The sequence below is a fragment of the Salvia splendens genome, chromosome 11 (genome assembly GCF_004379255.2).
Source record: "Salvia splendens isolate huo1 chromosome 11, SspV2, whole genome shotgun sequence".
Taxonomy (NCBI): domain Eukaryota; kingdom Viridiplantae; phylum Streptophyta; class Magnoliopsida; order Lamiales; family Lamiaceae; genus Salvia; species Salvia splendens.
In genome coordinates, this window is record NC_056042.1 from 20054862 (window position 1) to 20066916 (window position 12055).

General features: G+C 37.3%; 1 pseudogene; it reads left to right on the forward strand.

Moving 5' to 3' along the window:
- Window positions 1–5880: 5880 nt before the first annotated feature.
- Window positions 5881–9980, forward strand: LOC121754099 (annotated as a pseudogene).
- The last annotated feature ends 2075 nt before the right edge of the window (window positions 9981–12055 follow it).

Genomic DNA, 12055 nt, shown 5'->3' on the forward strand with positions numbered 1-12055 from the left:
AATCAAGCTAAAAATAACATATCTGCCCTCCAATGGAGTGTAGAAATGTATTTGTTTTCAATAAATGTCATATAAAATGTAGTAGTCCAAGGGTTTAGTTGTTGGGTTTTTGAGTAAGACATCTAGGGTTCAACCATCAACAAGAACATAATTTTTTTCCTTTTTTTGCATTTTTATTTTATCAATTCATATTTCTTCTTATTATCAAAATAATACCTTTAGTTAAAATCATTTTTAATCTTCTGTTAATGTTTTTTGTCGTAAAGTACTTATAATTTGTTATCCATGCATCTTAATTATTCTCTATATAACAAAATGAACATTTTAAATATTTTTGAAAGCTAAATATTTACTGTTCGGGATGTGATCAATTACTAATTAATTAGCAATCTAAAATTAAGACCAATTTTTAACCATTAGATTAGGAGATCTAGTGGTTGATATAATGCCAAGCAGATTATATTTTAAATTTAAATAATTATTAAATAAAATTAAAGGTATTAATGTCAATTCTCTCTTATTAAAATAATTCCAAAATTTTAAATTTACGTAACTCACTTGATTTAAATAATTTTTTCGCAAAAAATATATCAATTTAAAGGTAATTTTATAAGGATTCTAACGAGATCTCAATTGCATATGTTCCGACAATGTTCGGATGATGGAATTTGATGATTTTTATTTCAGTTTTCGTATATGTTTTTAAGCAGATTTTTATCAACAAATACATCAAAAAATCTCAATATAATGTATGTAAAATTTCAATATAATACATGTAAAATCTCAATATAATACATGTAAAATCTCAACATAATGCATGTAAAATCTCAATAAAACTGTGTTGATATTTTCGTGTACTTGTGTTGAAATACTCATGTCATTGTATTGATCTTTGTAATACACTATGTTGATATAAAAACAACACGAAAATTATGATATGATAATAGAATGACGATATTACCCTTTTGTTGATATTTTGCCTACTATTTATTGAAATTCGTAAGATTTAATCCCATCCACTCATTTTGAAATCTAATGGTGGAGATTTAGTCTTGATTTTGGATTATGATGCTATAAGCAATAGAAGATGACCTTTTACTGCTCTACTTAGATCACTTTTGTATATAATATTTACGATGATTTTGAATGTATATAATGTTTACAATAATTTTATATTTTTAAATGAATAATACATATTTGCAAGCTAATGCATGTTTATATTTTATTAACGAAACTAGCGCTACTTAAATATTAATTAACATTATTATTTTATTATTAAAAATAATATTAAATTAAATATTTCATATTTCAATATTAATTCCGCCTTCGCCATTTTCGGGGTCTGGATCCGCCACTGCAGTCTCATATGCTCACCGCTGGGATACCCCAATCACTCCACAAACATCTGCTGCAGCTGCGTCCTCCCCTCGGGCGCCGTGTGATGGCGCGATCCTTCCAATCGCTTCGTAAATCTCTTTCAGGTTATAATCAAGCATCTATGCGACGTCGTTTAGGCCGGGCAGGCCCAGCCCGTGGAGGCCGCCCTTCCCGGTGAGGCAATGGTATATGAGGTGCGTTACCTCCTTCTCCTGATTCCCATTGCGGAGCTTCTTCAACTACTCTGGCACCTTCGCGAAGCCCCCCGCGGATAAATGACTCCTGGTTCACCATCTTCTTGCTCTGCTCCCAAGGGCGGAGCTAGGATTATAAATGAAAGGAGGCAAAATTATACATGAGGAAAATTTGAGAATGGGAAAATATAAGGAAATTTCAAATTTTTTGCAATTAAACAATATAAGGAAATATCTCCACCTAACACACAAAACAACATCTCCTAAAATCCCGTAACATTTTCCAAGTGTGTCATCTACTATGGGACAGAGGGAGTACTATGTATACACATTTGAGCAGGGGCATCTGCTTGAACTACGCCTACACTCGCATCTGGCCACACATCCGGTTGTGACTCGTACGTGCTGTACACGATCGCGCACGACTCAGTTCTGCACAACGTGCTCACCTCGCTCTCCTAAATTCAGAGGAGGACACAAGAAGAAATCATCACTGATAGGGCTATTTTATTATAAAAAAAAATATTAAACTATAGTCACCTAATCAGAAGCGGACATATAAATCATCACTAATATGGGCTATTTTTGAAAAAATGAAATATTTAAAACTACAATCACTTAAAGAGGAGCGGACACAGAAATTATTCTTGACCAACGCTTTTGAGAAAAAAAATTATTTAAACTATAATAACTTAATCCGGAGTAGACACATAAATGATGATAGGAACTGTTTTAAAATAATATATTAAAATTATAATCATGTACTACTAGTTCATATAAAGATTAAGAAAAATCCTAAGAAAGAAAATTATAGTACTCTCTTATTAGAGTATAAATTTTCTAATATGTTCATATTTTTATTGATCACATGCTAAAGAGTTAATTAAACAATTATATATAGTACTTTCTGCGTCCCACAAGAATATGCACTCTTTTCTTTTTAGTCCGTCCCACAAGAGTATACAATCTTTTCTTTTAGTACGAGTACGTCTGATAGGGCTCGTTCAAGCATGATTTATTGGTAGTTATTACACTAATCGGGGTCCCAAGGATCGAAAAAGTGGTCGTTTAAGCGTGCAGGAACTGAAGAATGGTGGAGCGGCCAAGTATAAAGCAACTTGATCAACTGGGAAAAAGAAGCGGAAACTGGCCAAAACTGAAGGCAAACTGATCAAGTAGGAGCAAGCTGAGCAAGTTGATCGAGAGGAGCAAACCAAATAAAGACATGAGATGATGAGTCAGAAGAGAGAGAAGGAAGAGATGCTCTTTTTGGCAAAGGGCATTAACGCCAATTAGAAGAACTTTTACCCTAGGGATTGGTGCCCAGGCCCGTATAGGGGAGGAATTGAAGCAAAAGGGAGAGGACTAGACACTCTTCATTCTCATAGACACTTAGGCTGTAGATAGTATGGAGCAAGGAAGCTAGTAGTCACTGGAGTCGACGTTCTACCATCAATTCCCTCTCTTCTTACTCATCTAGGAAGGAGGAGCTGAATCCTTGAAGAAGCATTTCTCTGTTTGTGTTTTCTTAGACCCAGAGGGGTTGAAACATTGTGCTACTCTATTTTTAGTTTTACTTTTCCAGATAATTCTGAATCGTAGGTTTGGATGTTTTTCTCTTAGTTAACTCTTGTAGCTTTCCGTTTTGTTGTTCGATCTTGAATCTGAGTTTGGAATTTCGTGGTTTAAGTTGAGATTGTCGAAGATCGATTATGAAATGAAGTTGTCGATTAAAGTTGAATCAAATCTGATGTTTTCTAAGTTGGAGCTTGTTAAATCTGAGTTTGTTGCCTGTCCGGTTCCACATGCTCATCGAGCTCCTGCGGCGTGATTGCCGTCGTCGCCGGAGTTGCGGAAATGTCGAAGGAGATAAAAGAGGGACGTGCCCACCGCACATTATCATGGTGTGGATGGACTGATTTACAAACGGCGGAATCTTTGTGGGATTCCCGTCTCGGCGCGTACGTCCGATCTTGAAATCCGAATATCATTGCTTTCACCATCGGCGGCTATCCGGTTTTGAAAAGATCTTCGTCTTGTTGCCCCGGGTTTTATGGCCGAATATGAAAAAGAGATTCGGCGATCGCGAGGCTTGTGTCATATGCCAAAGACCAAAGTACTCGACTCAGAAAGCCGGCGGGGTTACTGCAGCGGTTACCGATCCGTCACAGGTTTGGGAGATGTGTCAATGGACTTCGTCACAGGTACCCCCGTTCCCCGTGGTACACGGCCATCATGGTTGCTCGTGGATCGCTTGTCCAAGTACGCCCACTTTGCATCCTTACCAACCCTTTTGATGCATTGCGGGTAGCACACTTATTTGTTAACACCGTGGTGCGACATCACAGTTTCCCAAGACATTGGTCTCGGACCGCGATTCGGTGTTCTTGAATAAAATTTGGGAGGAAATTATGCGGCTAAGTGGAACAAAGTTGAACTTCTCGACGGCGTACCACCCTCAATCGGACGGTCAAACAGAGGTGCGGAACAGGGGCCTCGAACAATATCTGCGAGCCTTCGAGGGAGATCGCCCTTCCAAATGGACGAACTTCCTGCCTTGGGCAGAGCTAGCACTAAATGTTTCTATCATGCAGGTCTGGGCATGTCGCCGTTCAAGGCTTTGTACGGGCGGGAACCGCCTAACCTGGTTTTTGCTCCTCCATCAGCGTTGACACCCTCGTCGGTGGCGGAACTGATCAGGCAGCGGAGTGAGCTGTTGGTTCAGCTTCGAGGGAATCTAGCCCGCGCACAACAACGAATGCGGGATACGGCGAATAAGCATCGCCGTCATGTGGAGTTCGTGGCGGGTGATATGGTGTTGCTCAAGCTCCAACCTTATCGTCAGCACTCGGTCGCGCGCCCGTTGTCGGTGAAATTTGGCGCGTCGCTATTATGGCCCATTTGCAGTGATTGAGCGGATCGGACAAGTGGCGTATCGACTACAACTTCCAGAGGGCAGCCGGATTCATAACGTGTTTCACGTTAGTCTCCTCCGGCCATTTGTAGCGGGGGATTCCGCGGGTCCTTTGGGGGAGTTACCTTCGGAATTTTTCGGGGACCGCCCGGTGGTGTACCCGGTGCGTGTGCTGGAGAGGAGGACGCTATGGAATGGGGACCACCCGAGAGAGCATGCGTTGGTGCGTTGGTCGGATGGTACAGAGTCGCCAACGTGGGAGCCTTTGGATGTGATTCAACGGAAGTTCCCGAATATCCTCCTTGAGGACAAGGATGTTGCCGTGGAGAGGGGGGTTGATACAAGCCCAATGGAACCGCAGGCTCGGCAGGAGCCAGCAGCGGAACAGAGCCAGCAGAGTGACGGGGATAGGCGGGAGCAGAGGCGTGCAAAGGGAGTCCGAGAGGAAGCGTCCATCGCGAAGACAAAACCGACGAGGAACGCAAAGCCTCCGAATAGGTTCGGCGACTTCGTCGCCAAGTAATTCTTTCCATAATTAGTTAGTCTTTATTTTTGGCATTAGTCGAACATTAGCCTTTTATTTGTGGAGTCTTTTATTATTTATTTTTGTAATTAATTCGAGCGCAATTATAAGCTCCGTCGGGTTTTCTTGTTGGTTCTTTCCCGATGTAGGATTAGGTCGAACCAAACCTAGGGCTATATTGTTCACAACAGATTATGAATGAAAATGATTGATCGCCCAACACCTCGTTGTTATCTTGTGAATTTGCCTCCGAACTCGATTGCCTGACGGGGAAGCTTCCCGCACACAATCCGTTCGAGCCGCCGCCGACCCTGAAACAGGGCGACGGAACGACAGATTACCGCCGAGAGAGAGAGATCGGCGTTCGAGAGGGCGTAAGGTCTTAACATTCATACAGCCATTTATTATTACAGTAAAAATTCACAGAAGCAAATTACCTTTAAACCCTCTATGCACTCTTCTTGATTTCTCTCTAGGGTTCTTGAGTTTCCCCTTAGATTCTGCATGAAAACCGGCAAAATGCCTATATCTTTCATTGTTGCTGCTATATTGTTAAGAAATAAAAGCAAAAGTAATCACAAACATAATTGAATAAACACATAAATAGGCATCTTGTCTGCGCGTGGTATAGTATTTTCATCCCACCACGGATCATAATCCGCACAATACAAAATTATACTCCCTCCATCATGAAAAAATGGTCTCATTTTACTGTTTTGGTCCATCCACCAAAACTAGTCATGTATTTATAGAAACTTTCTCGTCACATTTTTCTCTTTCATTCTCTTACATTACAAACACGTGCAGTCCAGAAACGAGACGAATAGTGAGAGTAGTTTACACTATTTGAGATAGTGTACAAGTGGCTAGGATAATTTTCCTTATCACAGACTTGTTTGGAGGGGCACTCACATAGTCGCATATAACTCGGTGGATAGTGTGACCAAAGTCTTCTTCATCTACTCTCTCAAAAACCTTTGCAGCTTGTGTTAGAAAAGGTGGGAAATGGCGGCCTACGGAGCTCTAGTTTCTGTAATGCAAATTATAGGTCAAATTCAAACTCATTCAAACCCGCCTATCTCCCTCGATCAAAAACAAGTTGAATCTCTCACCGAATTAATCACTTTCCTCCAAGATTTTCTTGAAGGCTATTCTCCCCATATTGGCTACACCAAGAAGAAGATTTTTGGGAGAGTCGCATTGTAGAAGCGGCTTACGATGCTGAGGATGTGATCGAGTCGCATATCGTGGATCAAATTCTTGCCCGATCAAGAAATGATGTAGAACAAATCAGCTCCATTGAATTCTATCAAGGTTTGTTATACAGTTTGTGATCCTTATCCCCTCGTTATAGAGCTGTTATTAGGCTTTGAAGCCCATTAGGTTGGACAAAAAAATTCACTAGTGAAAGGCATACCAAGTTGACATTTTAATATGATGTGTCGAATCAATATTTATTTGACGAATGGAAATAGATTAACACTCAAACTAATCTTACCTATTATGACATTCACTTTTATTGGAAAAATACCGAAAAATATGGGAATGTTTTTGACTTCCTATATACCACACTAATCAAAGGTATCATATTAACGCAGTCAAAATTACTACATAGTTATTATATAAAATATCTCTCTCTTCATAACTAAATAAATAAATAATTAATACTAATTCAAACTTAAAATTGTGATGAGTTTATTGTTTATTACTCCTTCCGTTCCATGTTAATAGAGTCATTTTTCTATTTTGGGAAGTTCCAAGTTAATTGAGTCATTTCTATTTTTGGCAAAAAGTACTTCCCTCTTTTACTTTATTCTCTCTTCATCTTTCTTACTTTATTCTCTCTTACTTTTTTCATCATCCATTTAACACATTATTCTTAAACTCCGTGCAGAAAAGAAATGTCTCTATTAACAAGGAACGTAGGGAGTAGTAGTTAGTACTCCCTCCGTCCCAACTAAGTTGACAGAAAACATTTGGGCACGGAGATTAAGAAATTATATTGAAAAGGATGAATAAAGTAGAAACGATAAAGAGAGAGTAAATTAAATTATGAAATAAAGTAAGAGTGATTGGATGTTTTGTTTCTTTGTCAAAAAAGGAAATGGTTCAACTTAGTTGGGACATCCCGAAAAAGGAATACGGCGCAACTTAGTTGAGACGGAGGGAGTACTATTTTTCATTTATATCTTCGTTTATTGTTTATTACTCCCTTAGTTTATTGTTTATTATTCCCTTCGTCCCAGAATAAGAGTCACATTTTGCTAATTAAAACAATCTTGTTGTTAGAACAATAGTCAGCAAAAGTATGTCTAAAGGATACATAAAAACATAATTTTGGTTTTCAAACCTCTATAGACATCACTCCAAATTTCTAATTAAGTTGTGGTGATCATTTGTTTTCAACAGATCTGCATAATGTGATAGAAAACATGAATTTGATCAAGATTGAAATTAAAGAGAAGATGGTAGTCCAAAAACAACTGCACATGATAGAGTATGTGAGCACTGCTTCCACTGCTCAAAACATTACCATGATTGGTTTTGACGATGTCTTGTATCAAATGCTGGACAAGATCACTAGTGGAGGACATGATCACCAAATTATTCCGATTGTTGGAATGGGCGGGATAGGCAAGACCACTCTTGCTCGCAATATATATGTAAGTCCACTTGTCCAACAATATTTTGATGTTTGTGCGTGGTCTACAATTTCTCAAGAGTATAATGCAAGAGAAATTCTTAAACAAGTTCTTGATCAAGTAGACAAGGAGAAAGATTGGAAAGATTTGAGTGAAGAGGAATTAGGGGAACAATTGTATAAATATTTGATAGGTAGGAGGTATTTTATTGTTATGGATGATATGTGGAATATTGAGGCATGGAATGGAGTTAGGACATTCTTCCCAAATAATAGGAACGGAAGTAGAATAGTAGTGACTACAAGGCTATCAAACTTGGCATCTCAATTTAACTACTACTCAAATGGTCTTGATATGAAATTTTTGGATGAGGCTACTAGCTGGAGCCTATTTTCTAGGACTGTGTTCGGGAACGAAAGTTGCCCTCTTGAGTTGGAGGACATTGGAAAGAAGATCGTGAAAGGTTGTAAAGGACTTCCGTTGTCAATTGTTGTGATAGGGGGACTCTTATCAAAGTCTGAACAGACAGTTGAAAATTGGGTATTCGTTGAAAAAAGTTTAAGTTCAATTGTGAATTTGGATGATAATGAGCATTGCTTGCAAATATTATTCCTGAGTTACAATAATTTGCCAATTCATTTAAAACCATGTTTCCTATTTATAGGAGTATATGAGGAAGATCATGAGATTTCAGTCTCTATATTAATCATGTTTTTGGTTTCTGAGGGAATTCTAAAACCAATTAATGGAAAAAGTTTGGAAGAAGTAGCGGAAGAGTATGTAGAAGAACTTGTTCATAGAAATCTCCTTATAGTTGAAACACGAAATTACCATGGGAAACTAAAATCATGCAAATTCCATGATCTATTGAGGGATGTATGCTTGAGAGAAGCTCGGAAATTTAAGTTTTTATGTGTGTTGGAAGAGTGCAACATTCCACATGGCTTAAATTCTGAACGTCGTATTCATAGCTTGTTATCGGAATATCCAACTCCACTCCTTCAATCTCTGGAATCTGCATCACTTGTCCGGACTTTCTTCGGCAGATGTCCAAAGACGCTATCACATAAATTCAGATTGTTGAGGTTATCTGTATTTCAGAGATACTCCAAGGAAGAAAAAAGTCTTGATTATTATGAGGAGATTTTTCTTGGGCTAGTGAACTTGCGTATTCTTGATGTCGATGAATATCAGCATCCAATACCCAGAATTCCTTCTTCGGTCTCTAATCTCTGGAATTTGCAGACACTGGGCTTATACGTTGGCAATAATTATGTTTTCGAGATTTGGAAGATGCCTCTATTGAGGCATGTCATAACCTACAGAGGGACGCTTGATGGTGCACAGTGTCTGCCCGACATTGATGCCACGGTATTGGAAAATCTACAGACACTTTCTGAAGTGAGCAATCTCAAGTTTGGTGAGAGGGTGCTTAAAAGGATCCCCAACATCAAAACACTGAAGCTGTATTATGGAGACACTTCGAAAGAAGAAGATGATTATGGCCTCAACAAACTTTGTTGCCTCCACAAACTTGCATCACTTCGCCTTCGTTGTTCTGAACAACACACCCGTGTGATACGAGAAGTGAGCTTCCCGCACTCCCTCAAGAAGCTGACATTAGTGAATACAAAGCTCCCTTGGGAAGACATCAAGTTGAAAATAGGTTCCCTGCCTCTTCTTCAAGTACTCAAACTCGAGAGGAAATCCTTCACTGGCTCTAAGTGGGAAACATTTGAAAACCAATTCTCCACTCTCAAGTTCTTGCTTATTGAAAGCTGTGATCTAGAGTACTGGATCACACACAACACTCACTTTCCGCGGCTTGAGCACCTTGTTCTTCGCTACATCAAATTCTTGCGAGAGATCCCTTCAAGCATCGGATGTTTACCAACTCTTCAATCAATTAAGGTGAAACGCTGTGGTGATTCTGTGGTAGATTCAGCTCAAAGAATAAAGGAGGAGCAAGAGGAATTCGGCAATGATGGACTTCAAATTTATACGTGTTCATATCAAGATTTTCTGCAGGTAAGAACTTCTTTGGTATGAGGGTTTGCACCCATTTAAATTCTGTTTATATATGTCATGTTTAAGTTCAAATTTTTCTTTTCTATTTTGTAGAAATATCGATGTAGAGTTAATGTCACACATGTTAGAGAGACGATGACAAGGCCTGCATTTGGAAATCATTAGTAGAAGATTAATGTTGGTAAAATGTGTAGTTTGTGCTATACGGTGGAGGGACTAGAGGGAGATATGGTATAAACCCAAGTTTTGTGTACATAATAACCTTAGTGGTGGATTATATTGCTAACTTCTTAAGTTGCTAACTCTGTCAATTTATTAACGCGGTGTATTAAAAATGTCAACACGATGACGATTGATCACACCTCTAATAACCTATCTTTTAAATTCATTAGGAAATTATATATCTTGTGCTAGGGGTGTGATCAATTGGTAACTCTATCTTTAGTTGCTAACTACAGCTAATTTAAGATCATAAGATTATTTGAGATCTACTGGTCTATAAATTTTCATATGTAATTTTGTTTTAGTATTATTATTTAAATTTATAAGGATATGAAAACTATCAAAATTAGGATTTTGAATCAAATTGTCAATGTAGTGTACTAAATATATCAATACGATTCATTGAATATGGCAACATAATTTAACATTGACATTGTATATGCATTATGTTGACATATTATGGTAGCTATGTTGACATTCATCTGATACTCGAAAAATACAAAAATTCAAGATTTTTTTTTTCAAATTTTGACGTCGGAATATATGCGAGTAAGATCTCGTTATAATCCTTATTAAATTTTCTTTAATTTGATATATGTTGTGTAAAAATTAATTTAAATTGAGATAGTTATAATCATTTAAAATTTTGAGATATTTTTAAAAAGTTAGTTATAACTAACTTCTGTCAATTGACATCAATACCCTTAATTGATTTTTTTTTACATTGTATTGATATTCATGGTTGAATGATCTTGTATCTTGATTTATTAATTCAATGTCCATCATTTATTTATAGCTAGCAATTTAAGAATTAGTTAGTATGGGTCACATCAAAAAGTATGGGTCACATCAAAAAGTAATTTTACTCCAATCATTTACTCCAAACTCAAACTCAAAAGAATATTCTATATTTATATACTTTATTATTTTGTTATGTTAATTTGTAGTTCGTGTTTTATTTTATTTTAGTGCATTGAGGTTTAACTTGCTTTCTTAATAAAGACTTTGCTCTTGTTGTGCGACCTCCATCCCTAGCTCTTTAAGTAATGAATGAATCTCAGTTGAACAACTTCTAAACCTCCATCCATAGCTCTTTAAGTAATGAATGAATCTCAGTTGAACAACTTCTAAACTATCTATACTACATAATTATAACGGTAAGGGATAATAACAAGACTTTTTAGCAATATTCATTCCTATTTACTAAATTTATTAGTTATTATTTTAAGAAAAAACCTAATTTATTATAATATGGTCAGCTTGCTAATTCCTATTTAATTATTTTTTTAATAGAAAAATATACTGTATCCAAATTCAATGAAAAATGGTGTAAAACACATTTCCTAGACCCTAGTACAACGCTAACATATCTCTAATTCTCTATTCAATATGTGCAAATTACTATCAAAGTACTAGTAAACAAATTAGCCGGCTAATTCAAGTCCTCAAAATAATAGTAAGGACTATTATGCAATATTTAAAACTCTTTTGCAGTAGATACTCAATTTTGGTGTTTACTTTAAATTTGGTGTTGTTTCATCAAAAACTTCAAAAATGGGGTTGGATATGGTTTATGATTGGAGAACTTTTTTACACCAAAAATAGGATTTGGTGTATGGTTGGAGGTGGTCTTAGCAATATCACACACCTTCTTTACCTTCTTTGTGCTATATATGAAACTTCATTTTTAGTGGACAAAGTCACCAATTCATCTTATTTTTCTATATTAGCATGATGGATCAAAACGGGCCCAGACAAACTAGAAGCAGCCCAGGCCCTGGCCACAGATGGCCCACTAGAAACTCACCTAAGTAATTAACTTTAGCCTCTAATTAATCCCTTTGTTTTCAATTTTTTGTCCCGTGGATAATCCAACTTGTCACCTTTCATTACTTAAAGTATTTTTTATTATTTGCTTTTATAAAACATTTAAAATTTCAACCCGCCTTAGCCCATTTACTGAGACTATGTTCGTCTTAGAGATATGAAAAAACATTCCAATCCTGTCAGTCCACTTCAGAAGTAGGTCCTCGGGCCTAGGCCGGGCCGGTCCAGCTCAAACTAACGGTTAAGTACTCCTTCTGTCCCAATTTAGTGACACATTTCTTTTTCACACGTGTTATGTGAAAATAATAATAAATAGTAAAAGTGGAGA